This window comes from Somniosus microcephalus, chromosome 7, assembly GCF_052327205.1.
Source record: "Somniosus microcephalus isolate GS21.2 chromosome 7, FLI_Smic_1.0, whole genome shotgun sequence".
NCBI lineage: Eukaryota > Metazoa > Chordata > Chondrichthyes > Squaliformes > Somniosidae > Somniosus > Somniosus microcephalus.
This window is the reverse complement of record NC_140993.1, coordinates 249,550,908-249,574,194: the sequence shown is the minus strand read 5'-3', so window position 1 is coordinate 249,574,194 and position 23,287 is coordinate 249,550,908. Positions and strand designations below refer to the sequence as shown.

Sequence of the window (23,287 nt, the reverse complement as noted above, 5' to 3'; positions counted from 1 at the left end):
TGTCAAGTGCTCCGCTATTTTATCCTTAATAATGGACTCTAGCATTTTGCCCACAACCGATGTAAGGCTTACTGGTCTATAATTCCCTGCTTTCTCTCTACCCCCCTTTTTAAATATTGGGGTAACATCAGCTACCCTCCAATCCACGGGTACTGTTCCCGAGTCAATGGAGTTCCGGAAGATGATCCTTAGAGCATCTGCTATCTCCAGGGCCACCTCCTTAAGTACCCTAGGATGTAGTTTATCAGGCCCCGGGGATTTGTCGGCCTTCAGTCCCCTCAACTTACCCAACACCATATCCCTAGAGATACTAATTTCTGTCAGCTCCTCCCTCTCATTAGTCCCTATGTTTGCCGATATTCCTGGGAGGTTATTTGTGTCCTCCTTTGTGAATACAGAACCAAAGTATGAGTTTAATTGGTCTGCCATTTCCTTATTCTCCATTATATATTCTCCCGAATCGGACTGCAAGGGACCGACTTGGGATTTTACCAGTCTTTTCCTCCTGATATACCGATAAAAGCTTTTGCAGTCTGTCTTTATGTTTGCTGCAAGTTTACTTTCGTATTCTATTTTCCCCTTCCTGATTAATCCCTTTGTCCTCTTTTGCTGTATCCTGTACTGCCCCCAATCTTCCGGTCTGGTGCTTTTTTTTGCCAGTTGATATGCCCTTTTTTTTGATTTTATGCTCTCCCTAATTTCCCTCGTTATCCACGGTTGAGTCACCTTTTTAGGTTTATTTTTATGCCAAACCGGTATAAACATGTTCTGGAATTCTTCCATTCTATCTTTGAATGCTTGCCATTGTCTATCCACTGTCAATCCCCCCAGAAACACCACCCAATCAATCTTACCCAATTCCCGTCTCATACCCTCGTAATTCCCTTTATTTAAGTTCTGGACCTTAGTCTCTGATTCAATTTCCTCACTCTCCATCTCGACTGAGAGCTCGATCATATTATGATCGCTCTGACCCAAGGGGCCTCGTACAAGAAGATTGCTGATAAGTCCCTTCTCATTGCACAATACCCAGTCTAAAATGGCCTGATCTCGAGTCGGCTCCTCGACATATTGGTCCAGATAACCGTCCCGAAAACATTCCAGGAATTCCTCCTCCTCAGAATTTTTACTAATTTGGGTAGTCCAATCAATATGTAAATTAAAGTCACCCATGATGACAGCTGTGCTCTTATCGCACGCTTCTCTAATTTCCCTTTTTATGCCTTCCCTCACCTCCATATTACTATTTGGAGGCCTATATATCACACCCACTAACGTTTTCCTCCCCTTGCTATTTCTCATTTCTACCCATACAGATTCCGTTTCATCCGAGTTAATATCCTTCCTTTCCATTGCATTAATCCCCTCCTTTACCAGCAATGCTACCCCACCTCCCCTACCTTTTTGCCGATCCTTCCTAAATATTGTATATCCCTGGATGTTAAGTTCCCAGCCTTGCCCACCCTGCAGCCACGTTTCTGTAATCCCAATCAAATCATACTTGTTTACCTCTATTTCCACAACTAATTCATCCACCTTGTTCCTAATGCTTCTAGCATTAAGATACAAAGCCTTCAGGCTTGCTTTTTTCACACTCTCATTATGAATTAGTTTGGCCCTTTGTGTTTCTCTCCTTTGCTTATTGCTTCTCACCTTTCTACCATCTATTTCTGACTTCATATGACTTCCCTCTTTTCCACTACCTAGGTTCCCATCCCCCTGCCAAATTAGTTTAAATCCTCCCGAACCGCCCTAGAAAATATTACCCCGAGGACATCGGCTCCCTCACAGTTCAGGTGTAGACCGTCCCCTTGGTACAGGTCACTCCTCCCCAAGAACTGGTTCCAATGCCTCAAGAATTTAAATCCCTCTCCCTTGCACCACTGCTCAAGCCACGTATTTAGCTTATCTATCTTACTCTCTCTAAACTTATTAGCTCGTGGCACTGGTAGCAATCCAGAGGTTACTACCTTTGAGGTCCTACTTTTCAATTTAGCTCCTAACTCCCTAAATTCAGCTTGTAGGACCTCCTCCCTCTTTTTACCTACATCGTTGGTACCTACATGTACCACGACAACTGGCTGATCCCCCTCCCCCTTCAGAATGCTCTGCACCCGCTCCGAGACATCCCATCTATCAGCACCTCCATGTACTAGTTAGTATATTAGGCTTTCTAACTTGCAGGCTGAGCAATAATTCAAAAGTTTTCTGTACTGCACAGCTGGCTGAATGAACTTTCATGATTTTATACGATAACGAGAGAGAGGGCACGAGATTTAAGGTGATTGGCAAAAGAACCAGAGGCGACGTGAGGAAAAACTTTTTTACGCAACGAGTGGTTAGGATTTGGAATGCACTGCCTGATGGGGTGGTGGAAACAGATTCAATAGTAGCCTGCAAGGGAATTGGATAAATACTTGAAGGAGAAAATATTGCAGGAATATGGGGAAAGAGTGGGGGCGGTGGGGGGGGGGGGGGGCGGCGGAGAGAGTGGGACTAACTGGATTGCTCTTCGAGAGAACCGGCACAGACGCGATGGGCCGAATGGCCTCCTTCTGTGCTGTACTATTCTATGATTCTATACAGTTTATAAAAGTGACTTGAAAAGTGTGGAAGGAATATTATTACAGGTGGATTGTGATTAGCTGTTTTCTCTTTCAAACAAAATTGTGTTTCACAAATCGACTGCAGGAAAATGACACACAGCACAATTTTAATCATCAGCCATTCAAACTGACCAAAAGTAAGGTTAGTCATTTCTTTTTAAAGTAAAATACTGGGGGGAAATATTTGTCTACTGTTCTGAAGAATGAGTGATGATTGGTATTTTTAAGGTGGTCAGGGTTTTTAATGAAATTCTGTGCCTTTCATAGGACAAGGCAAAGTGTCGTATGAAACACCATTGCCACTGAGAAATATAAAATGCCTGTTTTATTCTTGTTTTTATTCTTAGATAGCAATACGGAAGAATCCATAATGAAGGATGAGATCTTTAGCTTAGATAAGCATACTGGTGATGGTGCTGGAGATGAGGTCAGTGGAAGATATTACTTAGACTTAACAGTTATTAATAAGAATTGGTACTTATAGATTCCCTATTATAGAATGCCAGGGCATCAATAAAAACAAGATTGCAAAATCTACATAACTCCTGCAAATAATCAATCAGTGGTTGTTGGTGAGAGAGCTGCAGTGTTAAAGTGCACCTTCATGTTCCCTGGCACCCATATACCCCATTGATCCAATCACTCAACCATCGGAGCTAAGTACAGCTTTGCAATCATCGTACAACTATCTGTTTCACTTCCCGCAACTTGAGGATACTCCAAGGACTGACCGGGAACTTTGTGACAGCCAGCGGCAGAGCCTAATAGGAATGTGAGAAAGTATGAAAAGTAGCATCTCTAAGAGGGCAATAAATCCCCTTCTAATAAAATGTTTCTGCACTCGGGGCGTGGTTCAGTGCAGAAATTGGGAGAGGGTCCGCCACCCTCCTGCACGGAGTTGTGTGCAATCCAGCCAGTTTTCCATTAAACTGGCTGCACTGTGGGACCCTCTATTCTGTGTACGTTTAGGTTGGCTGTGACATTTTGGCCAGACAACGTATGCAAAGTAGAACACACAACAAAGAGAAAATCTGTGTGCATCAGGACGTTATGACATTTTCATGGCGGCAGGTTTCATGGCGTCCGTGTGGCAGGACACTTCATTAACATATTTAAATCGCGCTTCCCACAAAATGAACTGTTGCTGCGCGGGTTTCCCAGGGGTCGGGAAACCCGGAAGTGAAGACCTCCTGCTTCAAGTGAAGAAGAATTAGGTTAATGATGTGGGAGGTAGAGTTTCCCCATCATCCTTAATGGTAGTGAAATTATTCTCTCTGTGACTTCCACCCATTTACAATGAAAACTTCTAATAGTCGAAAAATTAGCAATGCCTCCAATGAGGTGTGCTGACCTCTATGCTCAGTTATCCAATCTGCATTCTTGTTAAGTCAGGCTCTGCACTGGGACCCTCAATTTGCAAAATTTACCTTTAAAATTCAATCATAATTGGGCCTGAAATCAACAAGTACACCCAAAACTGCAGAATTGGACTTGGACTATATGGCCTAGAAATTCAATGGTTCTGCGCCCATTTTACAGATGTAAAACAGGTGCCAAAGTGTCCAATATGGCGGCTGGAGTGTGCATGCACATTTGGAACCGGATGTGTGCCGCCCACCATAGGCATCAAAAGAGGCGTCCGGGGCCCGTGCCTGAAACAGACATTAGGCTCCATTGCATATGCAAATAAGGGGTTTAACACCTGTTTGATGCCCCCTTTACCAAATTGGTTTACCCTGAATACAGCCGGTGCTACAGACCACCACCAAAAAAAGTAAATTAAAAAAAATACTCATCTGAATGTGAAGCCAGGAGGTGCACTTTAAAACTGCTGGCCGCCGCTTGACATCCCCGCACCCCCCACCCACCCCACCCCCAGCCTTTGATTGCTGCTTTGACCCGGTCGCAACCTCCCCACTCCTGATCGCTGCCTCAACCCCCTCCCGAACTTAGAATGTGGTTTCAGTATTAATATGTAAGTTTCTGTTGACTTGTTCGCTTAACCTTTCCATAAATAAATGCTCAGTGTTAGTGCACACTTGCGTGCTTCAGTACTCAATTGATGTTGAAAGGCACTCAGAGTGGCAGAGACATCGGTACAGGCTGCTTCTCCCTTCTCTATCCGGCTTTCTTAATCAGCCCATTCTGGCTTGCCAATTTGCACATCTCCCTCCTGGAGTCAGGGAACCCTAATGGGAGGCAGTGCTCTGAAAACCAGTCTAATCCCAAAGCATTTGCTGACTTGCTCATTCAAATTTAGCAGGAGAAATCAACGTACATTGAGAGGTTGGGAAGGATGAACTAATACCTATATGGAGAAGTCAAGGAAAGGGGGGAAAAAAGGTTGATTAGGGTTTATAGATCTGATTGCTATCCAGCAGCCTCCATTGCAAAGTGCACGTATGGACATGGGGAAGAGGACAGAATTGTTCTTGGCAGTGATGTTGCCCCCATGGTCAAATAGCTTGCCAACACCCACGGTCATGGCTCGTGGTACCAGAGAGCACGCAACACCCAAGGAACTGTACCCTAGCAAGAACGCGAAGGGAGTTGAGAAAACCTTCAAGATAAACAAAATAAAAATGGATTCTTTAAGGTAGTCACCACAAGATAAAGGCTAGTAAAAAGTCCACAAAAGGGAGAAAGGGCATAAAGAGAAAGATATACAGAGAGAATCATGTGAAAAAGCAAATTGAATTTCAGAGCACACTGCTGACTTAACAATGGAAGAGGTAGTGAAACTATTCTTCTGAACTCTATGTTGCCTCGGAGTAAGAATGTTGTGGTTTCTAAACCTCATATAATCTAGGCTGACCCTTTAATTCAGTACAGGTAGGGTGCTGCACTGCCAGATGAGCTGTCTTTCTGAACCTCTATCTGCCTGTTTAGATAGCACTACTTAAAGAAGGGCAGGGAATACTTCATGTGCCCAGGACAACATTCCTTACAACCACCACTCGGATCTACCTCTCCATCAACACTCTCACTGCCACCACCCACATCCCCCTGCCTCCACCACTATTTCCATGTTGTCAGACTACTTCCTTCAGTAAATATTGGGAAACTGAAGCAACAAACTCTGCACCCTCACCACTGACTCCATCCCCCTCCTTGTCCACTGTCCCAGACTGTTGCAACCTCAGCATCCTCATCAACTCCAAGCTCCTTCTGGACACACATCCTCTCCTTCACAAAGACTGCTTACTTCTGCTTCAGTAGCATTCCCTGCCTCTTCCCATGTCTCCGCCCATTTGCCACTGAAACCTCATACATGCCTTTGCTATCCTCAGACTCTTCTGCTTCAGTGCTCTCCTGCATACCCTCCAATCTCCATTCAAAACACTGCCGACCATATTCTATCCTGCACGAAGTCCCGCTTGCCCATTACCCCTGTCCTCGCTGGTGTGCATTAGCTCCCAGTCTCTCACTGTCTCAAATTAAAAATTCCTCTCCTTGTGTTTAAATCTCTTCATGTCCTTGCCCCTTCCTATCTTTGTAACTTACACCAGCCATACAAATCTCCTAAACTCTCTCTTCCTTTGACTCTGGCCTCTTGTGCATTCTTCCTCCCTTTGCCCTACCGAGCCTTCAACTGCTTTAGGTCCAACTCTGGAGTTCCCTCCTGAAATCCCTTCGCCCCTCCACTTCCCGCTCCTTAAAACCAATCTCGTTGATCAAACCTTTGTCACCCCTCCTAATCTCTGCTTCTTTAGCTTAGCATTCATTCTCCTTAAGCTGTTGTGAAGCACGTTAGGATTTTTGTTTGTTAAAAGCAAGGTATACATTCAATTTTTTGTTGTCGCCGTCATCATTGTAAACAAATATGTGCCAGAAAACTTCCTGTGGTAGATCGTTCTAGCAAATGAACGGCAAAGTGATCCGCGCAAACTGTTTGGCCCAACTAATTAGTTAAAGCAACTAGCTTCTTGTAAATATCTACTGTATTTTTATGGTACATGATTGCAGAACACAAAACAATGACTACCATTCTGTGCTTGTGGGGTCGATTTTAACTCGGGATGGGATTGATGGGTAGGGACTCGAAGCGGGCAGCAAACTCGGAAATCAGGAAGGAAGCGAAGCTTGGCCGATTTTAACTGCAGGCCACAACTTAATGTTCCAAATCTGTCTCCTGCCCAAAGCTAGCAGGAATGATGTCAAGGCCGGCAGGCGGGAGTGGTAATTGGGGTGGGAGCTGGATGCCGTTAGGGATCCATGGGAATGGTCCCTGGCATAAGGTAAGTGCTGGGGCAGAGGGGGCGGGGAGGTACCCCTGCCGCTTTTGGCCCCCAAGGAAGCCTTCGAGGGGGGCAACCTTTGACCTAACCCACCCATCGGGAAACAGGCGGGAGCGGGTGGAATGCTGGTTTTACAACCCACTCGATTTTAGTCTCCATTGAAGTCAGTGGAGCGCAACATTGGGCGCAGGGTGTAAAACCGACGTTTCACCCGATTCATGGGTTTCTCGCCTGGCGGATTAGGTTAAAATTATCCCCTAAAAGAAAAATGAACTTAGCGCTGCCTTTTCTGGCCACTCTGCTGCCTCTTGCCAGGTTTCTTTCACAGCTTGGCTACCAGGCAAGCCTCCACCCCATCGTGTTGCAATAAAAACAGGCACGCAGTACCAAAGATGTCATCGGGCCGCGACTTCAACGTTTCAATTAGGCCCCCGCCTGCCTGGAGTGGGAGCCTTGGCTGACTTGAAAGTTGGCGAAGGTGAAATGCTGCTGGGTGGAAGCAGAGCGACCTGGGGCTGGTAAATCGATTTGCCTGGTTTTAACCCCTCCCGTGCATCGTTCCCACCTGGGTGGGGGTTTTAAAATGGACCCTGGTATCCGAGAATGCTTAGATTCTTGTGCTGGTGGTGCCAAATGATGAGCCCATACTGTAATGGTTTGAAATTGTCCAGCAGTGCTGTGCAAAAGCTTCGACATTCAGCACCTCCTCCACATTACTTATCACAGATCTGCCAAATTTCATTTGTTCGCTGACGGTGAGGGAAGTTCTGTGTTTTCCTGCAGATCCACCCAAAACAACCTCTAATGAGGTGAGGGGAGTTTTGCCTCTTTTTTAAAACACTTTTAAGCATCGGAGGAAAACAGTCGACATTGGTTCTCTGCCCCAGAGAGCCGTGGAGGCTGGGTCATTAATTACATTTAAGGAGGAGATAGACAGATTTTTGCAAGATAAGGGAGTGAAGGGTTATGGGGAGCGGGCAGGGAAGTGGCTTTGAGCCCAAGATCAGCCATGATCTTATTGAATGGCGGAGCAGGCTCGAGGGGCCAAGTGGCCTATTCCTGCTCCTATTTATGTTCTTATGTTAATTCTGAATGAACTAACTCAGTTTACTCCTATTGTAGTGTATGTGCTTTAAGTCAGAACTAGTTTTTGCAGCTCCTGTATACTGTAGTACCGGCAGTGACCACACCGGTATATAAGCTGTGCGCATGCCTCTGTACCCCAGTCTAGAGATTACCCTCCTCCAGTAAAGATTTGTTTATGTACAGCATCCGTGTAATTATTTATCCACTGAACCACGGATCTAACAGTGGCGACGAGTGTTGATGCGAATCTACCTGCAACATAAAACAAACAACAACAAAAAATAGTCGAGTCCAGGAACATGGGCGTCGACCACGAGCAACTGCCCAGCAGTCAGGCAGAGATCCAACATCGCTGGGGAGGCTGTGGAGAGCCGGGCTTGGTTCCCCAGCCACAACGAGCAGTAAGAGACCGACGACAGTTCCAGAGCAGACCCTTCCCGAGCAGCGGCGGCTGGAGCCGACCGACGGCAGAGAGAGAGAGCTGGGCAGCGTCGACGGGGTAAGAAAGAGGGTGAAGAGAGCAGGGCGCAGCCGGGGGTTGATCACTGAGCGGCGTCGAGGAAAATACTGCAAAACCGGAGAGAGGGTAAGAAACAGCCGGGTTCTAGACTGAGCGGCGTCGACAAATATCAAGAGAAGAACACGCAGAGCACAGCCAGGGATCACAGGCTGATCAGGGTCCGCGGGGCGAAGCAAGGGGAGACGCCATTGAGCCGCAGAGAAGCAGGGAGAGCGCGGGAGGCGCCATTGAGCCGTGGAGAAGAAGGAAGAGCGCGGGAGACGCCATTTTGCGAAGCCGCAGCGGAGAAGACGGGCGAGCGCGGGAAGGAAGGAAAGTGCGGGAGACGCCATTTTGTGCCAGCGGAGAAGAAGGGGAAGCGCGGGAGGCGCCATTGGTGATAGTTAACGCACAACCAAGGATGCCGAAGAGTGGCAGTATCTCTACGTTCGACAATGAAGTCGAAGATTGGGCGACATATGTGGAACGTATTGAGGTGTACTGCAGGGCGAATGAAGTGCCAGATGCTAATAAAGCACTGGTTCTGTTAAATTCCATGGGTGCAAAAACTTATGGGTTACTGCGAAATCTATTAACCCCAGAGAAGCCGGTAAACAAGAATTTTGAAAGCATAGTAGAAATCCTACAGGACCACTTAAACCCCACACCGCTGCTGATAGCAGAACGATTTAAGTTCCATAAAAGGAACCAACACAAAGATGAAAGCAATGCTGAGTACCTAACGGAACTGCGCAAGCTATTGAAATACTGCCAGTTTGGAGCGGGACTAGCAGACACGTTAAGGGACAAGTTTGTGTGTGGGCTACAAAGTGAAGGAACCCAGAAACGGCTTCTATCAGAAAAGGACCTTACGCTGGACAAAGCTTTCAGTATGGCAGTATCACACGAAGCAGCCGCAAGGGGCGCTGCAGAGATACAACGGAGACCGCAAGAATATGGCACCAACTAAATGACCTATGGAACAGGGAAGTGCTATCGCTGCGGCAGAACAACACATGACCAGAAAGATTGTTGGTTCAAGGACCAAGTGTGCAGACAGTGTGGGAAAGCAGGACACATAGCAAGAGTCTGCAGGTCTGGGAAGAAAACCAACAGTAAGAAATCTCCACAGGAGAAGTACAAAAAGGTACACCAGGTGATGGACAGTGGTTCAGACGAACAGAAAAGTGACACAGACTCCGGAAGCAAGGAGCTGGGTTGTCTGAAACTACATAATGTATTGCCAAATGGAGGACCACCACTGCTAGGACGTGAATGGATCCGGAAGATACATTTAGATTGGCATTCCATACAGGCACTGAAGGTGGAGGCCAAAAAGGATGATGACGTCACACCCGGACGACTGTCAAAAATGCTAACTGACGCAAAAGAAGTGTTCCAGGAGGGACTAGGAACACTAAAAGGAATAACAGCAACAATTAAAATAGAGGATAATGCAAGCCCAAAGTTTCTGAAGGCCAGACCAGTGCCTTAAGCGATCAGACCAGCGGTTGAAGCAGAGCTGGAAGGGTTGGAACGTTCAGGAGTACTGTCCAAAGTGGACTGGAGCGAGTCGGCTACACCCATCGTTCCTGTAATGAAGAGGTCGTTGAGTAATACGCCTGGGGAACCAAAGAAGGTCCGCATCTGTGGGGATTTTAAGGTGACAGTGAACCCAGTCCTTCACACGGTGCAATATCCGCTTCCACGAATTGAGGATATTTTCGCCTCGCTATCTGGTAAACGCTTCACCAAAATTGATCTAGCCCAGGCGTACTTGCAAATGGAGGTAGAAGAAGCTTCGAAACATTACCTTACGATCAATACCCATAAAGGTCTCTATCAATACAACCGGCTGGTGTTTGGAGTAGCCTCGGCTCCGGCTATCTAGCAAAGGGCGATGGATCAGGTCCTGCAAGGGATTCCAGGGACCCAGTGTTATTTGGCCGACATCTTGGTCACGGGCGAAAATGACGGTGATCACCTCGCTAACTTGGAGAAGGTGCTCACCAGATTAAAGGAATATGGGCTACGAGCTAATCGCCACAAGTGCGAGTTTTTCCAGAAACAGATCTCGTATTGCGGCCACGTCATCGATGAAGAGGGGTTACATAAGTCCCCTGACAAGATTGAGGCAGTAGTCAAGGCTCCAGCACTGGAAAATGTGTCACAACTGAGGTCGTTCCTCGGGCTGGTAAACTATTACCACAAGTTCTTACCAAATTTGTCTACGGTATTACACCCGCTGAACACCCTACTGCAAACAGGGGTACCATGGATGTGGGATGACGAACGTAGATGAGCTTTCCAGAAGTGTAAAGAATTGATCACATCAAAAGAGGTGTTGGCCCATTTCAACCCAGCACTACCAATTCGTTTGGCATGTGATGCATCACCCTATGGCATTGGAGCGGTGCTGTCGCACAAATTCCCAGACGGGTTGGAGAGGCCAGTAGTCTTTGCGTCTCGGTCACTAACCTCAGCTGAGCACAACTACGCCCAGCTTGACAGGGAGGCCCTCAGCCTAGTATGGGGAGTAAAAAAATTCAACCACTATCTGCATGGACAGAAGTTTACCTTGCTGACTGACCACCAACCACTTGTCTCCATCTTTAATCCTAAGAAGGGCATGCCAGTAATGACTGCACAACGGTTACAAAGATGGTCCCTGTTTCTAGGGGCGAATCAATATGAAATAGAATATAAAGGCACGAGACAGCATGGGAATGCTGATGGGCTATCGCGCCTGCCACTGCCTACTGTGGAGGAAGCACCAGCAGTGGACCCTATCGAGATATTTTATTCGTTGATAATTGAAAGATTGCCAGTAACAAACGCGGATATAGAGAAGGAGACCCGCAATGATCCGACGCTGTCACGGGTATATGAATTGACGGTGAGGGGATGGCCAACACATGGTGACTCACTGTTGCCAGCATTCTCATCCAGAAGAGAACAGCTGTCAGTATGCCAAGGGACAGTGATGTGTGGATCCAGAGTGGTGATTCCACCCAAGTTAAGGGAGAGAGTGCTAAATGAGCTACATGAAGGTCATCTGGGGGGAGTGAAAATGAAAAGCCTAGCTAGGGCTTATGTGTGGTGGCTGGGAATCAATCAACAAATCGAAGACCTAACTAAGAGCTGCTTAGGATGCCAGAAGGTCCAAAATGCACCACCACATGCCCCTCTACACCCATGGGAGTGGCCCTCCTCTCCATGGCAATGGGTGCACATTGATTTCGCTGGTCCATTCATGGACTCAATGTTCTTAATAGCAGTGGATGCTCATTCAAAGTGGCCTGAGCTGATAAAGATGTCTTCAACCACTACAGAGAAAACGATTGCAGTCCTACGGACCATATTTGCCAGAAACGGTTTGCCAGAGCAGATCTGCTCTGATAATGGACCACAGTTTGTGTCCGACGAGTTCCAAAAATTCATGAAAAGGAATGGGGTAAGGCATTACACATCCGCCCCGTATCATCCAGCCACCAATGGATTGGCTGAGAGGTTCGTACAAACCTTTAAGAAGGCGATAAAGGCCATGTGCGACGAGGAAATTCCACTACAGCATAAGATGGACAATTTCTTATTAGCCTACCGAAATGCGACACATGCAGTTACCAACCAGACCCCAGCCATGATGTTCTTTAACTGAAGGTTGAGATCTCCTCTGGATTTGCTCAGACCAAATGTGCGAAGAAATGTTGAGGACAAACAATTCCAGCACATCAACGAGAAGCCGACAAAGGAGCTTCAATGTAGGGCAACCAGTCTTGGCCCGGGTCTATCGAACAGAGAAGTGGCAACCCGGAACGATATGTACAAGGCAGGGGCCATTAATGTACACAGTGGATGTCGGGGAGAACATTGTGAGACGCCACGTCGATCAGATCTTAGCATCACAGGAATGCGTCAACCCCATGTCTCGAGTACCTGGGGATGAACCCGACATACCGGTAGCATCTACTTCAGACCCAGTAGCAGTGGAACCCGATGAACTACCCGATGAAAGGGAGTCAGAATCGCCTCTGCACCAAGAACAAGAACCTCCGGAAAGGCGCTATCCCGAAAGGGTCAGGAAGCCGCCCCAAAGACTGAATCTATAAATGGACTTTTGTTATTGAATGTACATGTAAAAATGTAATTGTTATTTGAATATTAAGGGGGTATTATTAATCTAAAAAGGGAGGAATTGTAGTGTATGTGCTTTAAGTCAGAACTACTTTTTACAGCTCCTGTATACTGTAGTACCGGCAGTGACCACACCAGTATATAAGCTGTGTGCATGCCTCTGTACCCCAGTCTAGAGATTACCCTCCTCCAGTAAAGACCTGTTATTTGTTTATGTACAGCATCCGTGTAATTATTTATCCACTGAACCACGGATCTAACACCTATCTACTTTTCTATTAAAGTTACCCCAGAGAGAAAAATATGTCAGTCGGAGAGAGGAGAATCTGTCTATTATTACGTTAAGACTTAACACTATTGGTTCATATGTACTTCATTAAGCTATGAAGCGCTTTTTGCAGCATTTTCCTCCCAAAAGATTCGTTTTCGTCAAGCTGGCAACTTGCTTTTTAAAAAAAAAAACTTCTCAATTGCAGCCATTCCATCAGTTTTTCAGTTTTACAAACACGTGCAGATAAAATCAATAAGGATTATGTATAAATGTTTGAAGACAAAACTGCTGGGTTATTAGAATTGTTACTTACTTAAGATGAATGGAGCTGGATCAGCTATGTTACATTGGTCGAGAAATTGGATTATGCCCAAAAACGGGCAGTGCCACCGCGGGCCAGAGTTAACGGCCGCCCGCAAAAAGAGCGCAGGCAGCACCAAAACACCGGTGCTGCCTGCTGATTTAAATGATCCGAGCGCAAAACCTACGGTGTGTAATGCCCTGTTTCGGGTGGTAATCTCAGCAGGTGGCCATAGCATCCCTGGAGCGAGGCAGCGTTGTCTTAAAGCTAGCCTGTCATTTTAGAAAGCAGTGGCGATTCCTTAAAGGGATTCTTCTAAAATGAAAAAAATAAAAATCGTTTAAAAAATAGTAATTTAGCCCTTGGAGCTCAACTGCCTTCTGAAAAAAAAATTATAATAATTTTGAAATGGCAATCTTCAGCTCTTAAAGTTGAACTGCCTTCTGCACATAAAAAAAATGGCAAAAGTGCTTCAGCACTAACACAAATGGGTCTCGCAAGCAGCACTCCAGCTTTGTGCAGGGGGTCAACACTGCAAGAGAGGTCCTCTACCCACAGGGGGCCAGGAGGCCCTCAAGAAAAAATGATGTGGGACCAGATCATGGAGGCTATCACTGCCAGGACCTGGCTCCAGTGCCCAAAGAAGTTTCATGACCTCAAATCAGTGGTCAAGGTCAGTGAATGCATCAAAAGCCTTCTCCTACCAACTGCACCTATAGCCTCACACACTGCTCGTTGCATGACAGCAGATGGATAATTCCATCCCGGATATCCCGGCCAGAAAGGGGCTGTCTGAGTTGCATCCTCCTCTTCTGTTTCCTCCTCCTTCCCTCTGTGAGCAGCTTGTTCCCTTTGCTGCCTTTGCTTCATCTCCATGTGGCCCCCAGGACTGAGAGCAAGTGGTCTTCTCGGGCAAAATACTGCGAATGCTGGAAATCTGAAATAAAAGCTGAAAATTCTGGAAATACTCAGCAGGTTAGGCAGCATCTCGACCTCAGATATTAACTCTGTTTCTCCATGGATGCTGCCTGACCTGCTGAGTATTTCATGCATTTTCTGTCTTCCCAGTGGCCTTCCTTTACCATCCAAAGACTGGCAAGCATCCAGCAGCACTCCCTGCACACTTTAACAACTTTTTAAATCTATTGCACCAAGCCACTACTTCAATAAAATATTAAAAATAGTCCAAAAGCTGAAATACAAACTTACCTTAAAGATGTGTGTGTCCCTTTAAGAAGCGCTGACAGCGTCTCTGCAGGGCTGCTTCATGCACGTTTTTCTGTGCGTATTTAGGACACAGCGTTCTGGAGAGCAAGAACATCCAAAATAGCAGTCATGACGTCAAATCAGATGTTGCATGACAATTGACGTCATGATCTGTTTACTTAAATTTGAGAGGCCAACACTGTCAATGGCAGCGCTATGGCTCTCACCAAAATGGCTGCCACCGTGTCCCACACTGGAAGCGAGGCAGCCGCCATTTTTTCTACACCTTAACAGCCAGCGCTGCAACATCGACTTTTCAGGCCATTATCTTTGACAACTGCAGACTATAGGATATAGCCCCTTGTATTTAGATCATTTTTGTTCAGTCAGCTATTCCCCTATTAGTGGTTCGAATTGTAAATCACTGCTACTCTATAGCATCGCTACCAAGATCAGTTATTGCCCAAAATGACACTGCGATGAGTGCGTAAAAGCCAGATTGCAAACCCACCTCAGTGGGGTTTACTATTAAATCTATGAACGTCATACCAACATTAATTACTTGAGTAAGACTGAAGTAAAAAGTTGACATGTCTATTACAGAAAGTTCAAAATCCTTCAAGTGCAGTCATACACAGAGAACTGAGAGGCCAAGTCAATTCTAATACTGATATTTATACTTATTTCTAAGGCACATTCAACATATTAATGCATCAGTTCCAAAGTTTTCATTAATTAGAATCCCCTTGGGTCTCATGGGTTTTATCCAAATTGAGCAATTCCAGATTTTAAAACTGATTAAAAAAAAAATAATGAGTGAGATTGTGACTTTATTGCTAATTTAGTGCTGAATTATGGACAGTTTTGTGCTTTGACTTTTTTGTCCAGTAGGAACTGGGTGAACCTGTCTTTGTCATCTCAGGTAAGAAGCTTACAGCTCAGACAGAATAAAAACCAGGCTGGGCCTGATACAAACCCAGGTGCCAGTGATTAAAGGACATTGTGGCTTCCAGTCCTCAATTAAGCAATCCTCTAATTATAGACTGCCAGTTTACAGTAGTACTGATCATTTAACAATGTAATTTTATTTTAGAAGACAAGTAATCCCAAAGAAGATGAGCTGAAGAAAGGACTACAGGAGCATAATACAGCGGTTACTAAAAATTCACAGATGCAGCAGCAACATGATACCGTGATAAAACAGCTTCACCACATTAAAGCTTTAATGCAGGCAAAGCAATTATTGACAGAAGGACTTCGAACTGAGTTAATAAGAACATAAGAACATAAGAAATAGGAGCAGGAGTAGGCCAATCGGCCCCTCGAGCCTGCTCCGCCATTCAATAAGATCATGGCTGATCTGACCCTAACCGCCAATCCACTATCACAGAACCATCTCCTGAATCTAACCGAATTAGACACACGAAATAGGAGCAGGATCAGGCTACACGGCCCCTGGGCCCGCTCCGCTACCCACAGGGCCATGACCGATCCGAACCTAGACTCATGTCCAAATTCCTGCCCGCTCCCCGTAACCCTTAATTCCCTTTACTTCTAGGAAACTGTCTATTTCTGTTTTAAATTTATGTAATGATGTAGCTTCTACAGCTTTTTGGGGCAGCATATTCCATGGACCTACCACCCTCTGAGTGAAGTAGTTCCTCCTCATCTCAGTTTTGAAAGAGCAGCCCCTTATTCTAAGACTATGCCCCCTAGTTCTAGTTTCACCCATCATCGGGAACATCTTCCCCGCATCCACCCGATCCGACCCCTTCACAATCTTATATGTTTCAATAAGATCGCCTCTCATTCTTCTGAACTCCAATGAGTAGAGTCCCAATCTACTCAACTTCTCCTCATATGTCCATCCCCTCATCCCCGGGATTAACCGAGTGAACCTTCTTTGTACTGACCCGAGAGCAAGTATGTCCTTTCTTAAGTATGGACACCAAAACTGTACACAGTATTCCAGGTGTGGCCTCACCAATACCTTGTACAACTGAAGCAATACCTCCCTATTTTTATATTCTATCCCCCTAGCAATGAAAGCCAACATTCCATTGGCCTTCTTAATCACTTGCTGCACCTGCATACTAACCTTTTGAGTTTCGTGCACCAGGACCCCCAGATCCCTTTGTACTTCAGTACTTTCCAGTTTCTTGCCATTAAGATAATAACTTGCTCTATGATTTTTCCTGCCAAAGTGCATAACCTCACACTTTCCAGTATTGTATTCCATCTGCCAAATCTCTGCCCACTTACTTAGCCTGTCGATGTCCCCTTGCAGGTTTTTTATGTCCTCCTCACTCACTACTTTCCCTCCCATCTTAGTATCATCTGCAAACTTTGATATGTTACACTCAGTCCCCTCCTCCAAATCGTTAATATAGATTGTAAAGAGTTGGGGACCCAGCACTGACCCCTGCGGAACACCACTAGTTACTGATTGCCAGTCTGAGAATGAACCATTTATCCCAACTCTCTGCCTTCTGTTAGATAGCCAATCCTCTATCCATGCCAGAATATTACCCCCAATCCCGTGATTTTTTATCTTAAGCAATAATCTTTTGTGTGGCACCTTGTCAAATGCCTTTTGGAAGTCTAAATACACTACGTCCACTGGTTCCCCTTTATCCACCCTACACGTTACTTCCTCAAAGAACTCCAGCAAATTTGTCAAACATGACTTCCCCTTCATAAAACCATGCTGACTTTGTCCTATTAAATTATGATTATCCAAATGTCCTGTTACTGTCTCCTTAATAATGGATTCCAAAATTTTACCTACCACAGATGTTAGGCTAACCGGTCTATAGTTTCCAGCCTTCTGTCTACTGCCCTTTTTAAATAAGGGTGTTACATTAGCAGTTTTCCAGTCTGCCGGGACCTTTGCCGAGTCCAGGGAGTTTTGGAAAATTATTACCAATGCATCCACAATCCCTACCGCCACTTCCCTCAAGACCCTAGGATGTAAGCCATCAGGTCCAGGTGATTTATCCGCCTTGAGTCCCATTATTTTACCGAGTACCACTTCCTTAGTGATTTTGATCGTGTTTAGCTCCTCCCCCTCTTTAGCCCCCTGTTTGTCCAGTGTTGGGATATTCTTAGTGTCTTCTACTGTAAAGACTGATGTAAAATATTCATTCAGTGTTTTTGCCATCTCCATATTTCCCACCATTAATTTCCCGGTCTCATCCTCTAAGGGACCAACATTTACTTTAGCCACCCTTTTTCTTTTTATATAACTATAAAAACTCTTACTATCTGTTTTTATATTTTTTGCTAATTTACTTTCATAATCTATCTTCCCTTTCTTAATCAATCTTTTTGTTATTTTTTGCTGTCTTTTAAAGTTTTCCCAATCCTCTATCCTCCCACTAGATTTGGCTACCTTATATGCCCTTGTTTTTAGTCGAATACTATCCTTAATTTCTTTACTTAGCCACGGATGGCTGTCTTTTCTTTTACACCCTTTTCTTCTCAGTGGAATATATTTTTTTTGGAAGTTGTAAAATAACTCCTTGAATGTACACCACTGATCATGTATCGTCTTACCCTTTAAACTATTTTCCCAATCCACTCTACTCAATTCCGCTCTCATACCTTCATAGTCTCCTTTATTCAAGCTTAGCACGCTTGTTTGAGATCCAACCTTCTCACCCTCTAATTGAATATGGAATTCAACCATGTTATGGTCACTCATTCCAAGGGGATCCTTTACTAGGACATTTTTAATTAATCCCGTCTCGTTACACAGGACCAGATCTAAGGTTGCTTGCCCCCTGGTCGGTTCAGTTACATACTGCTCAAGAAACCCATCCCTAATACACTCAATGAACTCATCCTCAAGGCTGCTCTGCCCAATTTGATTTGTCCAATTAATATGATAGTTGAAATCCCCCATAATTATAGATGTTCCCTTATTACAAGCCTCAACTATTTCCTGATTGATACTCCGTCCAACAGAGTTGCCACTGTTCGGAGGCCTATAGACTACGCCCACTAGTGTTTTTTTCCCCTTATTATTCCTTACCTCCACCCAAACTGTTTCATTATCCTGATCTTTTGACCCAATATCATTTCTCTGTATTACAGTGATTCCTTCCTTTATTAACATAGCCACCCCACCTCCCCTTCCTTCCTGCCTGTCCTTCCTGATCGTTAAATAACCTGGTATGTTTAATTCCCAGGCATTGTCACCCTGCAGCCATGTTTCTGTAATGGCCACAAGATCATACCCATATGTAGTTATTTGTGCCATTAACTCATCTATTTTGTTACGAATGCTACGTGCATTCAGTTAGAGAACTTTCAAAGATGTTTTGTGACACTTAGTTCCTGCTTTTGCCCTTTTTATTACTTTACCTTTTACTCCATACCTTCTGCCCCTTCCTGACACGCTCTGGTTTTTAATTTCCCCACTGCTACCTAAGTCTATTACCTTCTCTGTTGTCATTTTTATTATTTGCTCTCTAGGAACCTCCCCCCCACTAGTTAGTTTAAAGCCCTCTCTACAGCCCTAGTTATATGATCCGCCAGGACTCTAGTCCCAGCACTGGCCAAGTGAAGCCCGTCCCAACGGAACAGCTCCCTCCTGCCCCAGTACTGGTGCCAGTGTCCCAGGAAGCAAAACCCATTTCTCCCACACCAGTCTTTGAGCCACGCATTTAACTCTCTAATTTTATTTGTCCTAGCCAAATTCGCTCGTGGCTCAGGTAATAATCCAGAGATTATTACCCTTGTGGTTCTGCTTTTTAATTTGGCCCCCAGCTGCTCAAACTCCCTCAGCAGAACCTCCTTCCTTGTCCTATCTATGTTGTTGGTACCAACATGGACCACGACAACTGGATCCTCCCCCTCCCACTCCAAGTTTCTCTCCAGTCCAGAGGAGATGTCCTTAACCCTGGCACCGGGCAGGCAACACAGCCTTCGGGACTCTCGCTCTCGGCTGCAAAGAACTCTATCTATCCCCCTAATGATACTATCCCCTACCACTACAACATTTCTTTTAACTCCCCCCACTTGAATGGCCCCCTGCTCCACGGTGCTGTGGCCAGGTTGCTCATCCTCCCTGCAGTCCCTGCTCCTGTCCCCACAGGGAGTAAGAGCCTCGAACCTGTTGGACAAGTGCAAGGGCTGCGGCTCCTCCAACACTACCTCCTGGATCCCCGTACCTGCCTCACTTCTAGTCACACCATCCTGACCCTTCAGATATGGTGCCACATGCCTAAAAATGAAGTAAGAGGTTCATTAAAATTGTTTTTCCTTATTTTCTGTTCATCAAACAATTATGATAACAATAAACAAAAAGTTATGAATATTCAGTTTATAATTCTCTCTCTCAATGTATGATGAAACTGCTGCACTAATGTATATCTTGTTGCCTATATAAAATATAGTATGCACAAAGTCCCTTCTACACTATATAGAATTACATAGCATTTACATCGCAGAAACAGGCCATTCAGCCCAGTTGGTCCATGCTGGTGTTTATACTCCACACGAGCCTCCTCCCACCTTGCTCCATCTCACCCTATCACCATATTCTTCTATTCCTTTCTCCCTCATGCACTTACTGATCTTCCCCTTAAAGGCATAAATGTTATTCGTCTCAACCACTCCTTGTGCTAGCAAGTTCCACATTCTCATCCCTCTCTGAGTAAAGAAGTTTCTCCTGACTTCCTTATTGGATTTATTAGTGACTATCTCATATTGATGGCTCCCTAGTTTTGGCCTCCCCCACAATGGCAACATCTTCTCTATGTCTGCCCTATCGAACCCCTTCATAATTTTAAAGACTGGACAATTACATTAAATGTTAATACTAAAAGTAGTTGATGAGCACACAGACTTTGTGGTTCAGATACACATCTTTAAAAGTGGGAGTTGATAAAGTTGTGTTTCAAAAAAAAAGCATATGGGATCTTAACTTTTATAAAGAGAGACTTTGGCCGCGATCTTACCTGAAGAGATGAGTTGGGAGCGGGTCAGCTGACTTGTGGGTTCCGATCCCGCCCCCAATGACACACAGACGCTACTTTGCGTCAGTTGGCCTTGTTAAGCCTGCCCTGCGGGCTTGCCGGCCAATTAAGAGAAAGATGACGTCAGTTGATGACGCGTCATCTGCCGGTTTTCTTAAAGGGGACATACTTATTTGACATGTGATTTTTCAGTGTTTGACAGCATGGAGGTGCTGCAAACACTGCCAATCACTGTACAAAGGTGAGCCCCTTGCACCCAAGCTCCCCAGAGACTCTCTCCTTAGGATAAAACAGATCGCAGCTGCAGGTGAGGTTACAGAAGCGATCTGTCACTGGTGAGAGAGGTTCTCCCAATGAGCTGGGACTACACAAACACTTTAAACCTTATTACCTACAGAAAAGTCTAAATACATTAAAAATTATTTTCCCAGCATTTCCTTACCTCTGAAACTCACCAGTGTACCATTGGATCCTTCACACCACTTCTGCAGCTGTCATCAATGAAGAAACATTACAGTAGACTCACAACACGCCACACTTACCTGGCATGGTGTCCGGACGTTGGGAAGCCCGCAGTCGACCTGGCAAAATTGAAAAAAGCCTCTTAACTGCCTGTTAACTAGCAGTTAAGTGTCTATAATCCTCTTCCCGCCGCTAGGAGTAGGGTCCCTGCACAAATCGGGGACCCGACTCCCGGGAAGATTGATCGGAGGCGGATTGGAAGCGGGTTCGGGACCCGCTGCCAATTTTTTTTGATTTTGCCAGCAATTCCGCCTCCAAACCCGACCCCTGAGCACCAGCAAAATTGCCTCCATTGAGTTTAAAGGCAAAGAAGTAGTGCTAAACATTTACAAATTAACGATTAACTGGTTAGCCCGCAGTTAGAATATTGTGTCCCATTTTGGGTGCTTTACTTTAGGTAGGATCTCAAGGCCTTGGTGGAGTTACAGAAGAGACTCAGTAAGATTATACCAGAGATGAGAGGCTATAATTATCAAGAGAGATGAGAGAAACTGGGGCTCTTGATATTAGAGCAGAAAAGACTAAGAACTAACTGCAGCATAAAAAATGTTAAAAAGAGGAAGGAAAATTATTTTTTTTTTAAATAGAAATGAAACAAACTGTACTCAAACTGTGGTTAATGGAAGTATTCAAGATTATGAAGAACTTTGATAAAGTAAATAGGGGAAACTATTTCCAGTGGATGGTGAGTCGGTAACCAGAGGGCACAGATTTAAGATCAACACAAAAAGAACAAAGGGAGGATGTTCCGTCAAAAACAGTCGAGGAAGCAGAATCCATGACCGCTTATAAAAAAAAAATAGGTAAGTAATTTTAAAAAAAGGAATGAAGGGAGAAACTTCGATTATGGTCCTAATGTATTTTCTCTTTTTTTTGAAAAAGATAGAAAGATTCCAGGATGATGATATTAGTGAAGGTGACACTGAGAGCCTTCTAGTTTTTCCTGGGGAGGAATCATCTGTGGCCAGCGTTTACGAAGATGATCAGAATTTAGTGTTTGAGCAACAAAGCAATTTGTTAAAGGTACCTGTGGAGAATGCACAGTGTGAAAGTACCAGTGGCCACTCTGAAATACGACACTCAATGGGTAACGTGTCTTGCCTGAGTGACCATATTCAGACTGTGAAACCGCAAGAAGGGAATAGGTGCCTGGATGAGAAGGTGCCAGATCTAGAAAAGGATGCTGAGCAACAAAATGAGTCTCTTCGGAACCAGGTCACAAGTCTTAAATGTGACAGTTCCGAAGCAGAATTTGTGGACAAAAATACATCAAAAACATAAGAACATAAGAAATAGGATCTGAACCTAGATTCACGTCCACTTCCCTGCCCTCTCCCCGTAACCCCTAATTCCCTTATCTGCTAGGAAAATGTCTATCTCCATTTTAAATTTATTTAATGTTGCAGCTTCCACAGCTCTCTGGGGTAGCAAATTCCATAGATTTACTACCCTCTGAGTGAAGAAGTTTCTCCTCATCTCAGTTTTGAAAGGGCAGCCCCTTATTCTAAGATTATGACCCCTAGTTCTAATCTCACCCATCAGTGGAAACATCCACCCGATCAAGCCCCCTCACAATCTTATATGTTTCGATAAGATCGCCTCGCATTCTTCTGAACTCCAATGAGTAGAGTCCCAAACTACTCAACCTTTCCTCATACGGTTGGTCATAAGTTTGAAAAACTTGGAAAATGCCACAAAAGCAATGCAAGAATATAACCAGAAGATGATGCTGGCAAAAGGCACAATTGAAGATACTGCAGAGACGGTTAAGATTAAATTGGAAAAAATTCAGTGGCAGCTCACAGAAACAGAGGATGCCAACAGGAATCTTCACTTACAAATCGGAAAGCTGAATGCTGATTACAGTCAAATACAGGAACATCACCAATGTGTGGTTTGTGAGAACAAAAGCTTAGCAAACCAGTGTGTTGATCTGCAAACATAGAAACATAGAAACATAGAAGATAGGAGCAGGAGTAGGCCATTCTGCCCCTCGAGCCTGCTCCGCCATTCAATGCGATCATGGCTGATCATCCAAATTCAGCACCCGGTCCCTGCTTTCTCCCCATACCCCTTGATCCCTTTAGCCTTAAGAAATATATCCAACTCCTTCTTGAATATATTTAATGAATTGGCCTCTACTGCCTTCTGTGGTAGAGAATTCCACAGGTTCACCACTCTCTGGGTGAAGAAATTACTCCTCATTTCTGTCCTAAATGGCCTACCCCTTATCCTTAGACTGTGACCCCTGGTTCTGGACTCCCTGACCATCGGGAACATCCTTCCTGCATCTAGTCTGTCCAGTCCTGTTAGAATTTTATAAGTTTCAATGAGATCCCCTCTCATTCTTCTAAACTCCAGTGAGTACAAGCCCAATCGACCCAATCTCTCCTCATACGTCATTCCTGCCATCCCAGGTATCAGCCTGGTGAATCTTCGCTGA

General features: G+C 45.0%; 1 pseudogene; it reads left to right on the top strand.

The window, feature by feature from the left end:
- LOC147115219 (uncharacterized) overlaps positions 1 to 22,789 on the top strand; it is a 55,699-nt pseudogene extending 32,910 nt beyond the window's left edge.
- The last annotated feature ends 498 nt before the right edge of the window (positions 22,790 to 23,287 follow it).